The following is a 24,300-nucleotide window of genomic DNA, read 5'->3' on the forward strand; positions in this document are numbered from 1 at the left end:
CAAATATCAGACATTTTTGGAACCTACCTTTCCCTATACACATTTTTTAAATTTTTAATTGGTTTAGAGTCCACTCATCTTTTTTTTTTTTTACGTTTTCCACATGAGCAATATTCTCCAGATGTGCAGCCTGTCAACCAGGTCTTTGGAGAGCACAAAAGAAAAGGCAAAACCAAAGCAAGCAACTTTCCCTTTTGAGCACATTTCCAGTCATTCAACGTGAGAATTTAATTGTTCTGGCTGTACAGGAAGACCTATGATAAAATGAGTGATAAAAGAAAATTCAGATTTTTATCTTATTGCTAAATGAGATAAAACTTACTGAAACCAAAGACGTCATTAGACTTGAATATTTCTTCCCCCAGTCTGTCAGTGAGGCTGTTGGAGTTTTCTTGAGGATGAATTATTCTTTTTCTCTCCATAAAGCACATGGAGCTGTCCCTTGTGTTGTCTTCATGGGTTTTGGAATGATAAAGCTGAGAATGTTGGATTTCCTGCAAATGAGCTTGGATGAGGTTATTTTCCAATTTAGGGGAGTTTTTTGGCTTTTGTTCTTTGGCCTTCAGGAGGAAAATAATTTGTAGACAAACAAGTGCACCTGGTGCTAAAACAATAGGTACTAATGCATTTACAGAGAGGATGGGACTGCAGCCCTCCCTGGGTTTCCAGGAAAGCACTCAGCCATGCCTTGCTCCATGCCAGCAAAATCCCTGGTTTGTTTTCTTGTTTGCACTTATGACGACTTTCCCCCACTCTTTTTTTTTTTTTTTTTTTTTTTTTTTTTTTTTTTTTTAATAGGAATTAATTCCAAACAGCACGCACAAAATAGTGCTGCAAACTTTAAATGCTGGTATAGGCAAAAAATAAAGACAATTGTGAATGAATAAATTTGATTTCCCCTGAAATAGCGTAGATTTTATTTTGGGGGGGGGGGGAAATGGTCTTTGTTTATTCTTCTAGAAAAAGCCAAATCTTCTGAAGTTATGTATCAAGGAGGCTGATATTGTAGAAGTGATTGAGGTTAAAGCATGATGATACCAATCACAGAATTATAATTTTGTCTAAAAACTGTGAAGGAAATTACATTAGCAGCCTAACACAAGCCAGCACTGCAGTTGCAGGTGTAATGTTTTTATGCATTGAAATAAATTCAAGGTGAACACTGTCAGACCATTAAATTTTAGATATTCTGAATATAACATCCAATAGTTTTACACCAAAACATGGATATTGGCCTCCTTTTTTCTGCATTTACTTTCCTATCCTATCTATCTACCTCCAGCTGAAGTCTTACTCAAAAAACTGAGTGACATGAAATTTTGGTTGGATATTACTTAGAATATTTGCTTATGTTTTCATTTTCCCTTTTTCCTGGGCTCTAAAACAATTATTCTCAAAATATAATCAGACAAGTCTGGACAAAATTTACCAAAAGGGACAAAAACTCCATGAGAGACATATGATGAGTGGGTGGGTTTTCTTCAGAGTCCATCTGTAAAACATTTTAGAAAAATGACATCCCACAAATCTTGGTTAGAGGGAAGGATTGGGTCTGAGATGTTCAGAGAAGATACTTCATGGAATTGTGACAATTTAACTGGGATATGTTACTGAGAACTGTGTATTGAAATCTCAAAAGATCAGAAGGCAAGAAAAGAGTAGCACCTTGAGCAAAACAAATGAAAAAATAAAATAAAATAAAAAGTACAAGCAGAATTAATTCCTTGAGCCAATGAAGTGTTTCAACTTCTATTTAAATAAACTTATTGCATCACTACTGAATTGGGAAGGAATTGTGTGTCAGAGACCCCAGACAGAGGAGTGAAATAAAGGGAGAGAAGAGTGGAATGTGTATTCTGGGATTGCTGCCAGCTTGGAACAAGGAATAAGAAAGGGAAAAGCTGGAATAAAACCTTGGAAGGGATGTGATAGAAGGAGAGCAGAGCTTCTGAAGGGCACCAGGCAGGGCAGAAACATTCCTGTGTCATGAAGGGAGGGCCAGTGAGGGGAAACAGAGCTAAGCTGGGATGAGGAAATTGATCCTGCGAGTGTGAGTGGGGATTAATTTTGTTTGCCTGTGGGTAAACCAGATCAATTCATAAAGACTTGCTGTGGGTTGGATTGTGCTGCTGTTGCAGGGGGGGACATTTGAATATGTATGTCAGAGGGGAATTGACTTTGACTGGGGAAGACAAAGTGACTGAGAATTGATTTTTATTGTGGAAGGAAATTGATCCAGAGAGAGGGGGAAAATCACTTTGATTAGTGTGTAAGGAAAGCTCCCACAGTGGCAGAGAACTGACTACAGAAGAAATGGACTGTGATTTTGGTCATGACACGATTTTGAGCGTGGTATTTGTAGCAGTGGATAAGTGCCCTCCATGAGATAAGATTGGATGTTCTGTTCTGGGGGGTGGCACAAGTCAACTTCCATTCAGAAGAGCAAAAATTCAAATTTGAGCCAAAACCACTCGTTACTGAAAGCAGCATTGACCAAAAATTCGAACTAGCAGCAGTATCCTGAATCATTTCAGTATATTGACACTGCTAGTTACAAGCATGATGAACTTGTTGAATCCAAATTTTCAAGTTTTAATTTATTTTTATGCCTTTAAAAAATTGGCGTGCTGATTTATTCAATGTTTTGGTTGCCATTTCCAATCCAAGGGAGGTCCATTTACTCAAGGCTGAAAAAATCCAAAAAAGAAAAAATATAATTTAAGCAAGTTTACTATGCTGCCAACCATTGTGTTGCTTTATATTTGGCACCTGGCAGAGATTTCTTCTTCTTCCTGAATGTTTGAATCTGGCTGCAAGACTCACAGGTGGGATTCCTTCTTCAAGGCAAGGAGAGGATGGAGAATTCTGGGCCTGGAAAAACCAAGCTCAGTTGTGTCCTTGTGGAAATAGCTCTCAGGTACAAGATGGAAAAAGTGACCTGCTTGAACAGGAACAAATCATTCCTGGCCAAGCTGATTGATTTCTTTGTTAAATTAACAGCCTCTCTGGACTGCCTCTGCTGATTACAGAATATTATTTCTCTGTTAGGTTTTTTGCAATTGAGTGAATATTGGTATTTCCTTGAACACTCTTGAAGAGAATGAGGTTTTAGTAACTATTTCATCAGCAGATTTCATACTGGGCTTTTTATTATCAATATTTTTCTCTAAGTTAATTTTTCAGTCCTTAAGTGATCCATCACAAAACTTTAACATTCTTTTGTTATTACCTAGCACCCATAGCTGCTCACTGAATTAAATACCTAGTAAAGGCTTTTTTTTTTAAGTTAATCGAAATGCCTTTCAGTTTAGGTGTGGAAAAATATATACAAATATTTAGCTCTGGTCATATCTCAATCTTACTGTCCTTGTTTTTAAGGAAGTGAATATATGGACAAGCAGGAGCAAGTCCAGCATCCTCTCTTTGCCACTGGGCTGCAATGCAGGAAATTTCTGTACAGAGAGACTGTGGAAAGTGAGATTTGTTCATGAGTTTATGAAATAAAAATGATTTTAAAAATTTTTGTTCCTATGCAGAATTTTTGTCTCAAATATTTTACAGAAAGCAAAATCCAAGGCAATCATGGTTTGTCATTCCAAAGCCAAAATCTGCCTGGAACCACAAGTATTAAAAAATAAATGGAGAAAATAGTTTAAAAATGCAATGGTGAGTAATCTAGACAAATTCCACTGTCTGTGCAGGTGGCTCATGAATATTGTCATTGCCAGGAATTTTGATGTCTTTCTTTTTAGTTTCCCTTTCGAAGCTTACTATCATTATTTTTGTCTGACAATATTACCTTAGTCTGTTTTAAGAGGATTGGTTTGTGAAAAAAATATTTTATAAAACATAGCAGCAAAAAAAATGTAGGGAACCTAAATACTTCAGTGCACACGTAGTGATTCAAAATCAAACAATTCACAATTATAGTCCAAGCTTAACTGTTGGCAGGTGAAGTGTTTTGTCATAGAATTACACTTATCTTTTAATGGGTGAGTTCAACACATCATAAAGATAATAAAGATACAAGGCAGTACCTGCCAGTTCCTAAAAGCCAAGGAAGGGCTAGTTTGAAACAAAAGGAGATAAAATTGGAACAAGTACTACGAGAAAGGAAATTATTCTTTTCGTATAGGTTTCCTTTCATTAGGTAATATATGGGATGTAATGGGAAATATATAGGATGTAATAAATCCTCAAAACAGCATAAGATTTTTCTCAAACTTTAGAGGTCTGTGTGATACATGGTATTTCATAAATATTGGTTACTTAATTGTCTGTGTGAGAAATAACTGTTATTTATGGCCATTTTACATTTAAACTAAATTAGAAGCTGTAACCAAAGCTATCACTCCAGGGTTTATACAGTAATGTCTGGATCCATGTGATGTATTTTAACCTATGCACATATCCATTTAAAAGGGGCTTTATCTCCTGCTTGACAATCCTTAATAACACAATAGACCACTCCTGTATCCCCTTTCCATCCATTAGTCAATATATCCACAGCAACCAGCAATAACCCAGCAGCAAAAAGCCTACTTAAGTTCTTTAAACCTCCCACCTGAATTGCTGTAGCCAGGAAAAACAAATGGGCCCAAAAATGTGTGGCTACGTTTGAAAATGTGCTGAGCACCTGCAGCTTCATCAAAGGATGCTGGATGTCAGCACTTACCAATTTAGCCCACCAAAATTAAAAATATTAACCGTGTGAATTCATAAAGGCTGCAGTGATCTGCCTCAGGGCTGGCGTTTCCCCCCTCAGCTGGGGGTTGTGCCAGGTTATTTTGGTGTCATTTTTGCCACTCTACCTGGTTGTTTTTGTGACTGCCTGTCCCACACCTTGCTGGCCCTGCTGGGATCTGCTTGTGCTGCTGGGGATGCTTTGGATCCAGAGCCTGCACCTGGGATGCTTTGGGATCATCCCCAAAAACAAGAAAGACAGATGACCAGGGATATTCCAGACCTAGTTTTAGTGCAGCTCTCACCCCAAATCCCTCTCACTTTTCCTTTCCCCAAGACCTGTCCCCATATGGAAAGCTGTTATCCCAAGGAATGCAGTCAGAAACTGGAAAAAAAGCAGGGCTGATGTTTTTTCCAAGATCCATCACCTTTTATATGTCTGTAGAGGGTAGCTGTGAGCTTGCATTTTTGCATCTGGTTCTCAGAGGACATTAGTTCCTAATAAAAAAAAAAATTAAATTAAAACCTCATAAATATGAGACTACAGTGCAGAATTGGAGGCTCATGCTGAAAGGATTTACAGAACTCTCAGCTTTTTACTGTTGCTCAGTATCATATAAAGGGTTTGTTTCAATGTCATAGACCTGGGATTTTCCTGGAAATAAGTCTGTAATGAAATCCTTTATTAACTGCTCACAGTCATGCAGAAAAACAAGTATATTAAATAAGGAGAATATGTTCTAGGTTGGGGGTTAGTTTTTCATACAGTTTTAAACTGAGCAGTCTGAGCATTTTAACAATCTTCCTACTGCTATATGACACCTTAATAATACTATTTAAAAGGTTTGAATTGTTATTTTTGATGCTGGGTCTAGAAACATGGATGTCTACCTCCCTCTCTGCCTCTCTCTATTTCTCTCTCTGTAAACATATCCCCAGTTTCCCAGCAGGTTCAAACACAGATGGCTGCCTTATTGCGACAGAAGCAAAAATGCTACATTAATGTTTAAAGAGATTAAAAATCCTCTTGGCAGCAGTGGCATATGTTACCAGTTAATTGTAGCACTGGAAGCTTCCCTGCTGTTTTAAAACATGGACTCATTTTACTTGCTTTCTGCAGAGCAGTATGAAATGTCAAATTTGTTGGTATAAGTTTTGAATCCGGTCTGACAAAAATGAGTCATTAAGACAATGTTGTTGTCCTTCTCTAACATAGTTTTTGAATCCAAATAATGTTCTGCTCCCATGCCAGCTCTGGCAGAAAGCTGGCTCCCTGCTCCAGCCCAGCGATCGTGCACACTCTACGATTGCAGCACAGGGCTTTGCCTTTGGAAAGCAGTTTTCAGCTCTTCACCTGCATTATTTCCACCCATTGCCATCCTGGCCAAAGCAGGCTGCTGGTTTATATTGTTTTAAAGATGTAATGGTGGCTTTTTCTGGCCCAGCCTCCAGCTGGAAGCAGAGCAGGCAAAGCCACTCTGTGCCAGCCTGCGAGAGGCTCTGTGGTCAGGGATGAGCACACTGCTGAGGAACATCACCCTTCCCAAAAAAATCCCTGCTCCACACCAACAATCCTGGCACTGTGCAGCTCCTGCACTCTGCTTTCTGACTGGGGAAAGAAATGGGGGAAAAGTGTTGGAAACCTGAACATTTCTGTCATTCCTCGCGTTGTTATATTGCCCTTATTGGAGATTATCCAGTTCTTCTTAAATCAGGGAGCAGCTGCCACATCAGATATACATTAGGAGAAAACAAAGGATTCCGTCTTCCTAACTAGCCTTTCAACCTCCAGTGCTGTTAACAGAACACTTTTGCCTGAGAAAAGCTGATGATAAAACTTTGTGATCCTGTGCTGAATGATGTCACCTCACCCTGGTTAGAGCTGCACAGGCTTTATGGGGCTTAAGTATTCTGGAAAGTAATTGTGGTGTAAATACACTCTCGTGTTGGAAATGTAAACAAAACATAGCCTCACGTATTGTCTGTGATCCTTTTTACTATTTGTTCTTTGCCATATGTGCACATTAGGCTTTACAGACAAGTAGATGTGATCTCTGCCCCTCAGGGGTTTGCAGTGGAGATTAAATATCACATGGAGATGAGACATTCTTGTTGGTATTCTCAGCAGGGAGGGCCAAGTCTAGGGTAGGCATGAACTATCCTGGCTTGTCTGAAAAAGAAACCTTTGAAATCAAGGCTGCAATGTCAGTGGGAGGGAGAGCACAGCTCCTTCTCATTTCTTCTGAGGGCTTCAGAGTGCCCAGGACATACCTGATTCCAATTCCTGACACTGATTTCTGCACTTTGAAAAATCCCTGAAAACCCAGTTGGTTTTCCCCAGTCTCTGATCAGTCTCACTGCTCTAAGTCCATGGTTCCTCCTCCTATTATTTTTGTCTGCTGATTTGATTAGATCATAATTCAGAATACAGACAGTGAAAAATATAGCTCAAGATGTCTAATTAAATAACAGCTAGTTTGTTAACACGACAAGGATTTGAATTCCCCACCATGGATTCCTGTCCTGGGACGTTGATTGTCACAGGACCCCTACAAGTCACTGGGTTACAGAGTCACCAAAGGAAATTCTCTTCCCTGAGTGTAAAAAGTTCTGTACTGACACAATGCACAGTCACATAAATTATATTTGTATGCTAATGAATGCAAGTCTTTCAGGATAGACCTCCAGAAATTAGCAGGAAATTTTACTTAATTCTGAAGAGTGGGGAATGAGTTGTTGTCACCCACTCTGTTTCCTGCCAATGGAAAACCAGAGGCACCACGTTCTTGCTCAGCTGAAACAGAACATTTATTCTAGATTGCAAACCAGATTATACCTTCAAACTATTTGTAGCAGAGCAAACACACAAAACCCAGTAACACTGGCCACTTTCTAAGCATGAGTAATAAATGAAATCTTCATATGGGACATTAATATTCTGGAACACTCAGTTAAATCTCGTTTACTTACAGCAACATTAGAATACACAAATTATCTCCCAATGATCAAGTAATTGCAGAGAAAAAGATTTTGTAAAAATGATTTTAGGTAAGTGATACAATTTTTCTCCACTCAAGCTGTAAACTACTTATTTCAACACTCAGTGCATATCAAGACATCTACATTCATAAAATATTTTATGACGGACTGAATTTAGGGATTTGTGTTAAGAATTCCAGCCTTTCCAAAAATTTGGGTAGTAGTTTATAAAAGAGTAATCCAGCAGAAAAGCGAGCTCCTTTTTTCCAGGCATTCAAAGTCTGACACATAAGATCAAAATATTATTTTGAGAGGGATAAATCTCAAATTCCTTTTCTACAGGCAGACTGAAGATGGAGATTGTCTTCTGTTTGTGAGGGTACTTGAGATTTACCAGAATTTTTTGTCCCACTACTTACTGCTATTCTTAGCTAAAATGCTAAAATCACATACACAATTTCACAAAGGCAGTTAGAAAATATTCTGTAATTTTCTGTGCAGCAATAGGCATGGCTTACACTGTTTAAATTGCAATTACTGGTGTCCTATTATTTGTTTACATTTTTATTGGAGCAACAAGATGAGTGCAGATGTAGCAGCAGTACTAATTCCTCGGGATTCACAGATACCCTAATTAAATTATTTTCATACTTTGTTTTCTGCAAGTGAAGTTTGCAGTTGTAGAAGGGAGTGTTTTTATCCTCCTTTCTCCTATTTGTGAACTTGTGATTGTAGCACAAAACGCTAAAAAAATCAGTCTCTAGCTTTGAAGTTATAGTGACTCTGTTAAATACATAAACAAGCATATTAAGTTACTTTGCATTATTCATGTAACTGCAAAAAGATTCGCTCTGGGCAGACAATTACTGTGTATTAACATCTTGCCTTAGGGCAGTTGAAATGGATTTTAATGAGGTGTTACCAATCCTGAATATCTTTCACTTGCCACTTGACCCAACAATTTATTTTTTGCTGTACGTGGGACATCTTGACATATAATACTTTATTACAGGGATTCTGTTAATCATCTGCTATACTTACACTGAATTTTTATTAGCATAAAAGGTATTTATTAAACTAATTCGTATTGTTTTAAATAAGGATAACTAGTACCTATAGATTGAAATTAATTGGAATTTTCTGAGTGTTCAGATCCAGAGCCCAAGAAGCACACTGCTAAATTAGTATTCAGGTCATGAAAACAACTAATGAGGCTTCAGACCTATAAAAGTCCACTCAAACAAACACCTGCCAGTGTTTTAGAGAATATTCTGGCCCTGGCATCTGCTATGACCTGAAGGGCAGAGCAATATGAACTTGACTAAGAAAGTATTTCAGATAATTTGAGATCTAGAGACCAGAGAAATAAAGAGAAGAAAAATGGTTCTTCCTCCAGCTTGAGGACACACATATCCACTGCTCAGCCACACTGCAGCAGCTTGAGTAGAAACAGGATTTCCAAAGTTATTTTCTTCCAATAATATGGCTCAGGTGCTTGGACTGCACCAGTGGGACTGAGTGGTGTGCTCACAGGTGTATCTGGCGGATAAAATGATATTTCTGAAAAGCTTGGGTGTAACAAGGCCATCAGTGACCAGAGTGGGAATTTTGTACAGGAATTGCTCACACCAGCAGCTCTGATGTGGGGAAGTGTCCTTGCCCAGGCACACCCTGGCATGACCAGAGTCCATTCTCACCTCCACTCTTTGCTCCACAGCGTAGAGCAAAGGCCACAGCAAGCCCAGTTTGGATCCTGGAGTACAGAGAAACACCAGCACAGAGCTTTCCTCAGGCTGTTCTATCCCTGGGCACAGTTCAGGCTTCTTTCTCTCCTGCTTTGCTGCCTCAGAGGGATTCCCAGAGCACCACGTGCTCTGCCATGGCACCAGCCAGGATGCCACCAGCAGCTGGCAGTGACAGTGCAGGGGGGCAGCAATTAGACAGTGCACTAATTAGACACCTCAGCCCTTCCCAAGCCACAACAGGACTGGGCTTGGCCCAGTACCACTTGTCTAGAAAGGGGGAAACCAGACATAGCACAAATTAATTTATAAAGAAATTACAGCTATCAAGACAAAGAGGTTGACCACTGCTTCGTTTGGTGCTGGAGCATATGGTGCACAAATATAATTCATCTTCCTGATTGGGAGGGATACAGGGGAAAGGGGAATCTCTGGCATAGATGCCCATACAATGCCAGTTACTCTGCTGGAGCCTCTCCCTCCCTGTATATGTAATCTACGTTGAATTAATTTGTAGTTGGCTGAATTTCAAACACATCAACTTCGTTTTCATGTATGTTGATGGGATTTTCTTTTGGATCAGTTTCTTATGTTAATTAGCCCTCCATTTATGCTACATTGTAATGAGGTTTAGCAACTCTGCATGTGCAAGCCTGGTGGGAAACGGGCTGGATGTGCACAATTTCAACTTTTGCAGTTGCCTGGTTCTGATACCTCATAGATTTTCCTGTTTCCCAAGTCATGGACAGTCTTAAGTGGGCCAATCAGTTTTTTCCTAATTTTTAAGTGGAGAGGTTTTATTTGATGGAATATAAAACATCAAAAACATTGTAAAGTGTGGTATTAAGTTGCATTTTAAAGGAATGAGGGGGGATTTTGGCTGGGAGACTTATTGGTTCTTCAGATCTTCAGCGGTGAAGTTAAAAGGAATAAATGGGATGGGTTTGCTGTGGCTTCCAGTCAGGCCTCTGCTTGGAAGGGAAATACCAGAGATCTAAAGCAAACAGCTCTGTATTAAAGAAGAGATTAATGCAAGCAAATCTCAATTGTCTTTCTTTTTAGCAGAACAGAGACACGAGATTTTCTGATACAAAGGAATTTGCCCATTAATTGCTTTGCTCATAACGCCTGATGTATTAATCACTGATATTTTTTTTTATTGGGAGTGCCAGGGCGAGCACAACCTTTGTGGGGCACAGAGGGTTCCTGGGTGTCCCTGCAGGAGCTGGTGGCACACCTGGGATATCAGCAGGTGGATCTGGGATTCTGTGGGCAGAAATTCTTGCTCTGCCCTTACCCCAAGGGGAGCAGAGCAAGGTGAGCAAAGCTCAGGGTGATGCTGTGCCCAAGCTCATGGGACATGGCCTGGCTTTTAAAATCTCTGTCAAGTCAGTTCAGCATTGCACTAAAAATGTTCAGCTGGTTTTCAGCCTCCCAGCCAAGCAGGGGCAGAGGAGCCTGTTTCTGCCTGTGAAACACCTCCCACTCAGCCACTCCTTAATACAACAGCCTCAGCTCAGCTTGGCACTTAAAAGCTTTTTTCTTCAGGAGCCCGAGGCAGGAGCTGTAATTGCCAGGTCATAAGTAGCTTCTTTAAAACAAAACCTTATTTATTCCTTCTCCCACACAACACAACTGTTAATGGTGCAGGATTTAAGAGCAATTGTCTATTTTTCCCTTTAAAACTTACTCAATTTTCGCTTATAACAGTAGAACTTGATAAGTACAAGTTTCTCTCAAGCAACATTCCTTTTTGAAGAATCTTTCTGTCTCTAAATATATTTGCACAGCAAAAAATATTCCTATTGCCTGCTGAAGTACCTTAAAATATTTAGTATTTTTCTGCCATGTTGTGGGGGAAAAAAGTTCATCTAGATGACGTGGCTTAGGCTGTTCCCATTTCTGAGAAGAAGTTTGCAATAAATATTCATCTTAACCTGAGGCATTGTCGTTAATATTCAAACTCAGGCTTTTCAGCTTTATACTTTAAATAAGTGTTCTGGAAATTTATGAATGGAAACTCATTCTCAACAAATCCATGTTCCACATGGAGATGTATTTTTATATGTAGAATTATTGATAGCATAATTATGAACATGTCTGTCTAAACTGTTTGGTTCATTCAGCCATTATGGTCAAAATTTATTGTGTTGGAACACTCCTAAAACTCTTCTCCTCACTTAAGTGAAATAATCTGTGTAGTACCAAAACCAGAATTACTGAAAGGTATTTGTAAGATGTCCTCCCATGTGAGCACTGAGCAGTGCCATTATGACAAGAATTATATCAGCATTTCCTGTTATGTAATCAGCAGTGGGGAAATTATGCTTTCTATTCTGTTGAATGTTGCAGTGATCACTCAAAGCAGGGGGAGGACTGAGCCCGAGTTCCCCCTATAAATAACAAAATCAATACCCAATGTTTATCTGTGCTAAGGTTTGTCTGCTTTACCACAGTGAAAACTGGAGGCTGCACAAAGAATGAGCACTGGATAAATAATAAACACTGGCCTTTAATGGGGCATTTTAGGAGGTCGAGTGGTCAATGCAGCAGAAGCATTTGTTGGCTCTGGGAATCCATCCAGCTTCAGACTGTGGTCAAATACAAAGATGACTGAAATCCCAGTATTTCCTGAATTTAACCTTTTAGGAAATCAGACCCTCAATATATAATTGAATATGCCATTCCTCGGGGAAACAAAACAGCCTCCTTGCCTACTGCATTCAGCTCTGTGGTTCTTGCAGTGTTTTAAGTAAATCAATGTGAAATAGAGAAAGTTTGCAGTATTTAGTTGAATGAAGTCGTTTTTAAAGCAGGAAAAAGATCCCTGGTGCTTATGAAGTGGCAAGACTTCCTTAATGTGCACTTTCTCATCAGAACTTGCTGCATGGTCACCCATGGTCAAGAATCCAGAGAACAGAAATGTGCCAAACCGTTTGCAGCCATGCATTGTTTCAGAAACCAAGTGGAAAAGGAAAAAAATCATAATAGGTAGGCATGCCTATGAGTGAGCCTTACCATAAATAAATAAAACATGTAAGTACATCGTTTTAGTATGCTTAATTGTTTTGCTAAACTAACACACTAATGACTATTGTCTTTACATGAAGAAAATCCCGAGCATGAAGCAAGACTTCAAAGAAGACACTGGAAATTCTGCTCTTGGCTAAGAGATTTCAAGGGACCCTACAGCTGGGTGGGAATTTCTGTACAAACAAATCTCCCTCAGTGCCTTGTTCACTGCTTGTCTGCCCTCTAATCCCATCTCTTAACCCCTGACAAAGCCCCAGCTCCTTTGCTGGGTGCACTGACCTGTTCCTAATCCTGTCCATCCCTCCCTGCCCAAAAGGGGCAGGGCTGTTCCACACCTGCCTTTTGGGATCATCACTGAGCAGATGAAGAGATGCTGTGTTCTCAACACAGCACCTATAAAATTGTCCCTTTATTTTCCTTTAAATCACTGCAGATACAGATGTGCCCCTGGTTTTCCCCATAAGCACAACAATCCCTGGCATGGCACCATAGCAGGGACAGGGATTGGTCTCGGTTAAAGGGGATTTTTGCCAAATTTTTGTAGGAATCTAGATTTTTCTCCTAAAACAAACCAAAACAAACAAAGAGTCCCACTCAGGGGGGAACACAAGGATATGAATCTGAGGAAAAGCCAGGCCAGTGCAGACATTTACCTCTTCTCCAGCTGCCCCCAGCCAGGGAAAGACAGAATTGTCTGAGGACATGAGGGGCACCTGCAGTCTCAAAATCACAGAATTATATTGGTGTGAGTTGGATAAGACCACAAAGATCTTCGAGTGTGACTGTTGACCATGCTCCCAGCTGCCACATCCACGTTTTTGGAACCCTTCCAGCAGATGGGAACCAGCAGTGGCCTCCCACCACCCAGTTAAGGATCTCCTTGCCTTATTATCCCAAGAATAAATGGAATGCTTGAGCAGCATTCCTAAAAGCACTCGTGAGTGGTCCATGATAGCTGGGTTTCTAAGTGCCAGCTCTAATTTAAGAACCCCCTAATAAACAACCAAAGCAAAAAGTGTTGGTTGTTTTTTGGTTTTTTTAGTAATTGTTAACTTCATTGCAGAGCTGATTAATTGCAGAATTTGGTCTGTACACATTACCAAGGAAAAGGAGATGAGATCAATATATACAGTATGTACTAGACAAATAAAATTGTTTGAAACAGGGTATTTTGCAAGCTACTGAAGGCTGATTAAAAACAGTTTGTCTAAATTTACTTTGGCTGCCTTGCAAAGAGATTTTAATTTCATAATCACAGATACTTCATGCAGTGTACTTCTCCCCCCACCCTATTACAATGGATGAACACAGAGAGGAACAGAATTAAAGTTTGGAAAAAAATTAAATGTAGCATGTCTTACATTTCCAATGTTTCTCTTGGCAACCTAAATATTGTTTTAACTTTGTTTTAACTTGTGGTGTGATTATACATTGGCTCACATAGGGGAACTGCAGAACTCTGCCTGCTGAGCATCATTAAGCACTTTGGTGCTCGGTGGGAGTTTGTTCATTAGGAAGAGTGTGTTATGAATTTTACTCTGTGAGCATCTCTGTCTGTGAGAGGGAGGGAGAACGAGGTAATGAGAAGAAAATACAAGATCAATCATTTAAACATACAAAACAACTAAATAGAAATACTTCTGTTTAAAGGAATTAAAGTATTGCACAGAAGAAAATAAGCATCAACACGAGGGCTGTGAAAGAAGTCTCCTGAAACCTGTTGCTACTTCTGCTTGGAAATTTGCATTATTTCCTCAGATTTAATCTGCTTGGCAGAGATCCACCAGTCTGCCATATTTTGGTTTTTGGTTTATCATTTCCTTTGATGCATTATAGCAATTTTTAAAAATTTTTTTGGGGACATGAAAAGGTATGATATATTGTATATTATAATAGTGTATTATATAAATTTATTCTATTACTTATCCATACTTATAAATAAATGCTACTTGCAAGAAAGGGAAGTATTAATTGTTAAAGACTTAAAATGACATGATTTTTACCCATTTTATAAACTTCAAGATTTTCACAGCTGAGAATACCCTATAGAAGATTACTACTTAAATCATTTTACACATCAATTCCTAGGTGTAAAAGGCTATGTGGTCAGAGAGTGGAATGTTGAAGTTGGTGAAAAAGAACGTATTTTGTAAGATATGCAAAATGCAAAATGCATTTAATTTTTCATTGCAGTATTTTCAAAATGGCCTAATTTTATATTCACAAGGGCTTCATTCCAAGGTCTTGTAATTCTGTTGGCTTCTCTGATATATAAGTTTATTTACATCAACATGGATGTGGGGAAAAATCAAACCCACCATTTTGCAAATATTTTTACAATGCCAATGCAGTGCTAGACCCACCTGGCATAAAGTGACATCCATAAGATTTTCCAACACACTTATTTTAGCTTAACATGTTATTTATATATAAGATAGCATTTTTACCTTTGAACATTAAAAACAAAGAAAGAAGTCTTGAAGAAGGAGAGAACAATGGATAATATCTGTTCCTTTAAATTATGTCTCCAAATATTTTTCCTCTATGAAAGTAGCAAGAGCTTAAGCAACTCCTGCTGTCTTGTTGTTCGACATCCACTACTGCCCATCTGCCTATTGATTGGTAGGAAACTCCAAATGGGAATTTCATCTCATTAATCATGTCACATCACAGGGATTAGGACAAAAAAAAATCCTTTATGCTTCACAGCAGCCATCTAATGCCCAGTAAGACAAGTGAACGAATATGATATGGATAGAATATCTTCCCACTAATTAAAGGTCATCTGCTAAAAACTGGGAGTCAGGCTGGCTCAAACGTGCTCTGATCTAAGCCTGCACATCCTTTGCAAAATGAGAGCAGCAGTAAATATGTATTTCTAATTCAAATGTTAGCAGGGCTGGAGAATAAAGCCCATCCATTACAGAGCACTGCAGTGACAATACTGGCAGCCGTGGTTCTCCCTGAGTAGCTCCCTGCAAAGCCAGGACCATTGATTGTCTCCTGTTCCCCCCTCAGCATCATCAATATCCATCCACGTGGAGCTTCCCCCTGCCACGCTCTCTAATCCTCTTACAGCACCACCAAAACTGCTGCTGCTCTCCCCATAACCCCCATCATCTACTTTAGAGGGTGCTCGGATTTTTCTAAGCCTGTTTGGTGCTGTAACGAGCAGGGAAAAAAAAAGCAATTAAAATTGCTGAGATGTGCCTGAGCAGGTGAGGTGAGGTTTCCTTACAGGGAGGGCACCGTGGCAGATGAGAGGGACACACACAGCCTTGGAAGAAAGCCAACTTATTAATGGAATTTGACCATGCAAAACTTGTTGAAATCCCTCTAGAACATCAAATGCCACATTATAATATCTTTACTGAGGTCCCTGCCATTCCCATGAAATCTTTAATTCCCTTTTAAGAGTATGATTTTTTTTTTTAATTCAGTAATATTTTCCAAAGCAAGATTTGTGGCATGTATTTTGGTTTGTATTTATATTTTGCTTTGTCTCTGTAATGAAAGCTTTCACCTGTTAGAAACAGGTAGGTGGGATCTGGGGTTTTTTTGTTGGAAAGAAACCTTGAAGGACTTAAGGTTTATTTTGACAGAAATAAACAGTTATTTTTTGTTTTGAGTTATTAGACAATTTAAAGTAATAAATACCCTTCAAAATATTGCTTATGATGTTGTATTTAAAACCTTGAAGGTGATTTTTGTTATGCTAATGACTGGAAATGGTGATAACACAGGTATAGTTTTAATTAATATATTGACTGATGGGATAAGGTAACAAATAGTCTCTAAAACCAGCAGAATAATGCTGCACACTGCTGCTGCAAAGACTGATAAAATATGGATTTTTTTTATGACTTAATATTTGCATTTTGAAAGTTGATCAGCTTGCAATTGTTTTCCACCTTTTTTTTTTCATTTTTCAATTATTCTAACAAATTATTCAATCTCCTAAAGTGAGATATTGCTCAGCAGTGCTTCCAGCCATTATCTGTACAAAGATCATGACCTTAGCAGAAAGATCTGATTTTTTCCATTGACGTCTATACTTAGAGGAAGTTCATGCTGAAGCCTAAATGAAATGAGAAATAAAAATATCTGTATTTCTGATACTGCCAAATCTCTAGGTAGGAGGCAAGGGATGAAGACAAATACCTGATGAGTATTCCTGTATTCCTCTGCTGAGTAGATTTAAATATGTTTTACTTCTTTTTAATAGTTTTTCTTTTCCCCCAGATTTGCCTCTTATCCTAGTCTAGAAACAAATCTCAGTCTTACCAGACTTGGTTTCCTTCCAGATGAGTATTTCCAAGCCCTCACCTGACACCAGACCTCTTTTATTTTAATCAGTCTCCACCCTATCCTTTTTTTCTAGCTGCAGCTCAGTTTATCCCTCCATTTTCTGCTTCCCCTTTCCATTCCCAGCTGCTCTTCTTTCTGTATTTAATCCTGGTTCCCTTCCCATCCATGCCCACATTTCCCAGATTACCCCACCCGGGGTTTGCTGACCTTCCCTGGTTTTCTGTTTTCACCCTTCTGCATTTGCAGCAGCTCAGGTGCCCTCTCCATTCACAAATCCCTTCTATTAGGAACAGGGTCACTGACCCCAAAGGACATCCAGACTTTTGCCCTAAATCTGCATCCACCTTCCCCTGGAGCAGCTAAGAGCAGGATTACACCAGGGATTGCTCAGAAATGTCAGCTGTTCAAGGATTTCCTGAGTGTGAATAAGAATGTGAAGGAAAAAACAATAATAATATTAAAATATCCTATAATTTATTTTTTAAGCTACAGGTGTAGATCATGTTAGATATCCCCATTGGCTCAGAACACGCTGGGATTGAGTCCAGTACTCAGAGAATTGCTCAGGAGCTGCTGAGCACGTTCAGGTGTTCAGGTCGTGTCTGGAGAATTGGGATGGGACCCCAGAGCAGAGCCCATCCCTGGCTCTCCCCTGCTGGTGTCTGCACCCTCCTGCTCCTGACACAGAAGGTCTTTGCAGAGTTCTGTGTGATGCAGCTGCATATCCTTGCAGGCTTTGAATTCTGATCTTATAAAGCTGTCAATATTATTCACTTCTTGTCTAGTGACAGGCAATCACCTCAAACCTGACAAATATTGAGTAATCTACTCAACCTTTTGCCATTCCGAGGGAAGCTGACAAATCTTTCTTCTTGGCTATCTTGTTTGTAACAACTTTTTTTGACCAAAGAACAGCACTTTTTTCTTCAGACAGCAGAAATCTGCATCCCAAACTTCCTGACATTCAGCGAGCAAGTCACCTGTGTGCAGGAGCCCACACAGTGTAAAGCAGCAAAATTCCCATTTCTTCCTTCAAACAATGATTATAAATTCATCTTACAGAATTAAAATAGGCTCCATACTTGGACCCTAGTTCCAGCATTCAGCAAAGCAGATTTCAGTGAATTGTGAGGCATTTCTGTCACATGGTGCCAAACCCAAATGCTTTGATGTTAAGATAAAAACATCCTGAATCTGCCCAGCAGGATAAGGAAAACACATTTTATATGTTGCTTACACTCTCATTTGCTCCTTGCCTAAGAGACAGAGTGTGAAAAGCTTTTAAAATATTCACTTTTCTAACTTAAGCATTGCATTGTTTGTAACCTTTCTCTCCAGTTTCTGAGTGCAGGGATGCTGTAGTGGCTCTGGCAGAGGGTGGACCCTGGCAGTCCCTTTTAATTTAAATTATGGGAGAATCCAAAGAAGAGAGATGTGAATGAGGAGGGAACAATCTCTCCAGACACGTTGTTCATGGCACATATTGATTTCTAGCACGTCATGGCAAGCAAAAGTTTAACAACCATAATTTTATGAAAATGACAATTGAACAGCACATCTGGTGAGAATTCATTTATGCTTTTTACATTTTTAACAACCTGGCTATTTTTACTCTTCTCATCCTCTCAAAGGGAGTACAATGTAATGAAGCATGGAGCTGGAACTAGGCCACACCTCAGCTGGAAAATGTCAAATTCTATTATGCCATCCTCAAAAGCATAAATCATAGCTACACATTTTTAAAGGTATAAATGAGGGAGGGCAAAACATAAAACATTTATTTAAACTCATGCAATGTATTTATAGTACAGAATGGTAGTGTATGGGATTTTATTTATGTAATATAGGAATATACCAAGCATTTAAAAGTTGAAATCTTTGATTCACAGTATCTTCTCTCTGCTGAGAAATCCCTTTGAACACTGAACTTTTTTGCAATTAATTTTTTCTGGTTGTCAGCTAACAAGCTAATCTGCTCAATATCAGAAACTACTAGTTCCTATGTCACTTAAAATCCTTATTTTATATTGGACAATAATTTTAATTGTCTTAAGTTTCAAGAAATACTTGACTAGTATAATATCCAGGAGTCCACACTTCATTTTTTTTTTAATATGAAATTGTAGCTTTCATGCATTGTTTCCCATGTTTCATTGCTTAAATTATGTACAGGGAGGAAGCTCTGTCTCTTTGGCAGCAGCAGTACCATAGTTCATAACTATTCAAATAAATAAATAGCATTTACTAAGCACTTAGGAGGAGGAAGGAAGGTTGTTAAACTCACTTTCTTACTCTCACTCTTCCTGTTTTCTTCAATATTTCTTTTATTCCAAGAGGTTTTAACTGTGGAAGTCTGACCCTATTTACTATAAATTTGTCTTTCTGGATGTGTTCTACACCTCTCGATTCTGCAACACAGTTTTTAAAAGGCTTTTCAGGATATTATATAAATAATTAGATTACACCTATGGAGACAGCTGATATGCTACATAAAAGAGTGTTTATATATATTAATGTGATTTTTTTGCCTGCCATTCAGCCTGGAGTAGAGGAGGGTCTTGGAAGAGTATTTAAAATACTTGTACAACATAAGGGTACTAGTAGGCTGACAGGGATCACAGATTATGGTTTATTTATGTATAAAAAACAGGCTACATTCATTCAATATTATTATCACTGCTACCACTAAAACTAGAACTATTGTACAAATCACATTACTTATTATCTAGCAAACCTTCTTAATTTGAGCTACAACCTCTATATCTCTACAGCTTTTGAGATCCTGGTTAAAGCTTTGGAGAGACTAATTGTCAGTTGTAAACCATTTTAAGAGCCGTTTGCAGAACAGAATTCCGTGTTCTGGGGCACATTTTGCTCCATGCAGATTCTCCTGTCTTAAACACAGTGATTTTTATCCTCAGGTGTATGAGCAAAACCCTCTGGGGTGTTACTTCTCCTCATGTCCTTTATCCAGAGAGACCTTGTGCAGCTGAACTTTGAGGGTTGATTTCTGACTTAGCCTGGGGTCAGTGGGTGAGGATCTTTCCCAGTGAATATTTCTGTTATCCAGGTGTGTCTGTGATACACCAGAGATGTAAACATGGAATATTCTGGTGCAGTCTGTGCTGCTCTGCTCTCCCTCTAGGCATTTATTGCCCTGCTCCTGGCTCAGTACAGCCAATTTTCTGTGGTTTAGGAGACACTGAATTGTCAGAGGAGCTGAGATGACCAACATTGCTGCCATGGTGGACAATTGTTGAATCAGACATTTAAACCCAGATTAGGAAGGGGAGGACAGGCTGAGGATGCTCATGAGCCTGTTTTGGTGGGGAGTTGCATTCCAGAATCTCCCCTCTGCTGGTGCTGAACTCGTGTGTGTGTCCCTGTGTCACATTGCTGGAGGCCATCCAAGCAGTGACAGGGGTTTCTGTTGTCACATTGATTCACTCACCTGGAATTCCTAATCCTGGATCTGAAGGTGAAGGCAGTGCAGGCTGTTTGCTCAGAGCTGGCTCAGGTCACTTTTGCATGGGAGGGGACAGGAGGGAAAAATGAATTTTCTCTATTCAGTGATACACACATCAAGCTGTCTAAATACATAAACTACCTGATCTTTTTATTTTCTTCATGTATTTTTTTTTTACTACTTTTAAAAGAAAGCTCTTGATCCTAACAATGCTGGTGCCATTTAACTTCATTGTGTATCATTTATTACCAGCTTATATCTACACACTGTTCTCGTGCAGTAGATATTTCAGTGTTGAACATTTAAAATCTTATCTACCATTCTGTTCTGACTGATTTAATCTCCTTGGCTTTAAATTGTCTGTCTGAAATCAGTGCAGATTGGATCAAGAGGGGAACACTCAGCTCATTTACAAGGAGGTTAAGAAGCTATTCACGAGTTATTCTTAAGAGTTCTTAACCTATTCTTAAAATTTTAAGGAGCTTTTCTTAGACTGAAGTGTTGCAAGGAGTAAGTTGAAGATTTAAAGGTGAAGCCAGACAGTTTAAGAATATTATGGTTTGTCTTGTACAGCCTCAGCAGGGATTTCTTTCCCTTCCTGACCACTTCATGCCCACAGCACATCTCCAGTCAGGGCAGCACAGCCCTGTGTCACAACCTGGAAAAGCAGGTGATGGATCTAAGCAGCTTTTAAAAAATGATGAGGAATTTGAAGGGAAAAAAAGTAAAAATAGAAGTCAGGGCATGAGCAAGGTGGAAGGGGAGCTTGTTCCCTGGCAGCAGGGACTGAGCAAGGGGCAGAGAGCCCCCAGTGCAGGCACTAAGGGGTTAATGTTCAGTGGCTCTGCTCAGCCCTGCACAGACACATCCCTGCTAATTTCCAGCCTTCCTCTATAACACTTAGCTTAGAACTCAGCAGAAACCGGGTTTTTCAGTGTTTGAGGAGACATTTGGCAACTTGTGAAGTGTCAGATGAGCACTGGTGAATCTGAGAACTGGGGTGAGCGTTTGTGTCAGGGAAGGAAAAATCTTCACAGCAGAATGCACTCTCCAACCTGAGAGTGGAGCTACCTGAAATAAAGTAACTTTGGTCTGCTCCAATTACACTAAAAAGTCAAATCCTGCACTGCTGCCACTTTACAACTACTGAAATCTGGTTTAAGGGACTGGCTGCACACTGGAGACTCAGTCACTATAAACTGAAAAGTGGTGAAAGTTTAAACTGTGGCCTAAATATAATTTACCATGAGAGATCATGGCTGGAAAATCCTATTTAAAGTGCCAGCAAGGCAGAGAGAGCAGTCTGTAAGATTCAGGATTCCTGCTGTCCTGTCCAGCACCAAGGCTTTGGAAATCAAGGCAGTGAGGGTTCTCCTGCCTTCATTCCTGGGGTGCAGTCCCAAAGAAATGCACAGCTCCAAGTGTTCAGCCTTCCTGATTTTTTCTAACCCCATGGGACACAATCCCTTCTCCGTGGGTTCTCATCTACATGATAAAACACTACATAAATCTAAAACATAATTCACTGGACTATTGTTAGGGAATTTTACATTTATCATCACTCCTACTAATTCCATTTAATCTATTAATTTACCTTCTATTAATTTATCACAGCTTTCTGGGCTGGCTGGGTTTTTTTCCCACTCATCTGCGAGGTGTTGGATGCTGACAGTGACGGAAACCTCACAGGAAGCATTGACAAGGTCTGAAAAATAATTCTGGAGCCCTCGTGTTGCTAAGGAAGTTTCATCAGTAGAACCAACGATTTGAGATTGTTTTCTCAGCAGTGCATGAGATAAATGAGAACTATTTCCAGATTCAGTAATTTTGAAATCTGAAGGAACGATCTTATCAGTTTGCTGGCCACCCTGAACGGAATGCATCAAAAAAGATTAATAGGGAACAGGGATACCTGCTTTCTTTTATAGCAAAAAAAAGCCCTGCAAAAATATTTTATGGAGCTGTTTTTTACCTACTTCATTTTGAATTAAATATGAAATCTATATGTCTTGTATAACTAGCTTTTCATTCTTCACTGCTGGGATAAGCAAATTGGTAAATGAAAAGAAAAACAGGTGAAATTTATTATATTAGAAAAGAAGACTCTCTATGAGGTCTGAGCTGCTGGAATATTTAATGTGGTATCTTCCAAAATTTTCCCAGTGGGTAAAGGAATCTCTCAGGAAAACTTTGTTTACACAGTTTAACCTAAGGTGCATCTGTATTGAAAAAAGAAGGAATTTTTCTCTTCCACCAGCCACAAAACTTGACTATTTTGAAATCCACCATCCTCAAGTGCATGACAAAAAAGCGTTAAGACTAATAAGGATAAATTACATGAATGCAAAAACCGATGTCTAAATATAAACAAAGAGAACTTTTGTTTGTTGAGTCTCTTCCCTATGTACAGCAAGGCCTGGCTATTTTATTAAATATGAAATATTCCACAGGAACAGGAGTGGCAGGTGATCTATTCCTGTAGCTCCAGCATTTCTGAACCATCCAAGGGGAATACACAACACAAATCTGTGTAGCTCGATTGTGCCTGCTTAAACAAGCACAAAGGTTCCTATGCAGTGCATTTGCAGCACATAGATATTTGTGTCACAGTATATATTTGGAAGGTAATTGGAGGGGATGAAACCTTTTAAAGGGATTATTAGAATGTGTAGAATACTTTTGAAGCAAACAAACAAATAAAAATATCTGCTTTTTTAAAGTTAGTTTAACTGAGCTACTTCCAAACAAAAGCATATTCTGGTAATGATAGTTGTTGAATGATGGAAACTGTATTTCAGTTAACAATCTATTAATCTAATAAAATTAATTAGAATTATAATCTTTAATTTTTACTTCAAATCTTGTGTGTACAATACTATGACTCATAATCCTGTTTTAACAGTAATTAATCTGGTGTTAATTCAACACTGAGCAATTTTCAAAGTGCATTTGAGTGAGTTACAAATAAAACCTCTGCAGGTTCAGTGTTTTGGTTTTACCATGTGGATCTGATTTGGGAGATTTCTGCTGATTTCTTTTGCCAATAAAAATAGATCACGTCTAATTTGGGGCTCTGGGTTTCCAATGCTCAGACTGTGCCATGAATCACTGAATGTGTTTCCAAAGTCTGAGTTTCCAGGCTCTGCCCAGCTGGTGTCAGTCAGCAGAGCCTCCCTGCTCAGCTGGCCCCCTGCAAGATCTCTCTGGTGATTTTAGGCAATTCCCTTTTCTGATGTTTTGGGGTTTTTTTGCCTTTTCTCACCTCTCTGGAGCAGTTTCAGACTATCAGTCCACAAAGGCTCGAGTTATTTTGGGGGACAGCTCATTTGTAACTGACTTTTCTTGTTGTTTTTCTCCTGGGGCAATATTATGTAGGTTGGAAGTGTTGGTTTGCTTTTATATAGAGTAGTTAATCTGATCAAAGTGCTCTGAATGTGCTCCATGCAAACAAATCCCTATAAATCTCAAAGCTGGATTTAATCTGTGTCCTCCTTCAGCCTTTTTCCTACTCCTGTAGTGAAGGTGTGCTTTTCTCATGTGCATTTCTGTCATGAGCTGCCTAATTCTGTTCTCAAACATGTGCATTTTATTTCACATAAATGAATTTGCTGTATGAATTCTCACTGTAAACTGGCCCACAGCAGGCTAAGTAGGAAGATTCTGATAATTAAGAAGACAGTAAATGGTTGTTTCCTCTCTTTGATTGCAAAAGAAACATCCAGCTCTTGGCCAACACGTGCTGGTGGCTCCTTCCCAGGCAGGAGCAGTGTGAGTGTGTGTGTGTGCACATGTGTGTGTGTGTGTGTGTGTATTTTGGAATCAGTCACGTTCCTCAGGCCCCCAGAGCACATCCTGTTATGAGGAAACAGCAATTCAATTGTGTCTTGGTGCAACAATACACAAATTTGGAAAAGTTTCAGTGATAGTCACCAATGGATTATCAGGCAATGCTTCCCTGAAGGCGTCACAGCCCGCCCATGGGATTTGGAGGTTTTGATAAAAATGGAGAACTCTGCCCATTTTGTTACAGTCTCACAAGAATTTTCCTTTTCCTCTGCGAGCACAGAATCCCAGGATGGTTTGGGTTGG

General features: G+C 39.2%; 1 protein-coding gene across 22 annotated transcripts in view; it reads left to right on the forward strand.

Moving 5' to 3' along the window:
* The window catches only part of LOC148222140 (uncharacterized), a 130,101-nt gene that overhangs the window by 96,703 nt on the left and 9,098 nt on the right, over nucleotides 1–24,300 (forward strand). For 3 of the 22 annotated variants that reach the window (XR_015806681.1, XR_015806685.1, XR_015806687.1), the window contains one exon: nucleotides 3,562–3,666. The exons of the other annotated variants lie outside the window; for them this stretch is intronic. The gene's annotated coding sequence lies outside the window, so the exon portion shown is untranslated. The remainder of the gene's footprint in view (nucleotides 1–3,561; nucleotides 3,667–24,300) is intronic. 22 annotated transcript variants of the gene reach the window in all.

This window comes from Sturnus vulgaris, chromosome 14 (assembly GCF_052056855.1).
Source record: "Sturnus vulgaris isolate bStuVul1 chromosome 14, bStuVul1.hap1, whole genome shotgun sequence".
In the NCBI taxonomy this organism is placed as follows: domain Eukaryota; kingdom Metazoa; phylum Chordata; class Aves; order Passeriformes; family Sturnidae; genus Sturnus; species Sturnus vulgaris.